Source organism: Morone saxatilis, unplaced genomic scaffold (genome assembly GCF_004916995.1).
Source record: "Morone saxatilis isolate NCDOM2014 unplaced genomic scaffold, NCSU_SB_2.0 Contig12, whole genome shotgun sequence".
Classification (NCBI taxonomy): domain Eukaryota; kingdom Metazoa; phylum Chordata; class Actinopteri; family Moronidae; genus Morone; species Morone saxatilis.
This window is the reverse complement of record NW_023339674.1, coordinates 17,983,668-17,984,172: the sequence shown is the minus strand read 5'-3', so window position 1 is coordinate 17,984,172 and position 505 is coordinate 17,983,668.

Here is a 505-nt window from a genome sequence, read left to right as displayed (position 1 = left end):
TCCTCCTCCTCCTTCTTCTTCTCTAAGTGCTTCCACCTGCCTGAAAAGTTAATGCCTTGAACACATCCTATAAACTTTATCTCAAGATTCCCCAGAGGTAAATAGCAGTACAGAGGAAGTACTTTAGGAGGATTAAAAAAAGAGGAACCTTGACTAGGGACTACTGCTGCGACCCACCTCTCCTCTCCGGCCAACCCCCCCACCCTGCTCTCCTTTCTGTCCCCCTCCCTCATTCCTCCCTCTCTCCTCTCCTCCTCTGCCCTGCTCCCCTCTGGTCGACAGGCCCAGGGCAGACAGCGGGGGGATGGCAGGCTGCCTTTAGCTCACCTGCGATGGCCGTGGTGAAGCTTGTTGTGGGTTAGCACAGCCCTCTCCTCTCCTCCTCTCCCTCTCACTGTTGTGCAGCTTAAAGCCCCGTATGCGCTAACCAAGCAGCAGCAGATCAACTCAATTCCCTTCCTGGTTTCTGGAGGGCAAAGAGGTCCCTCCCTTTCTCTCTCTCTCT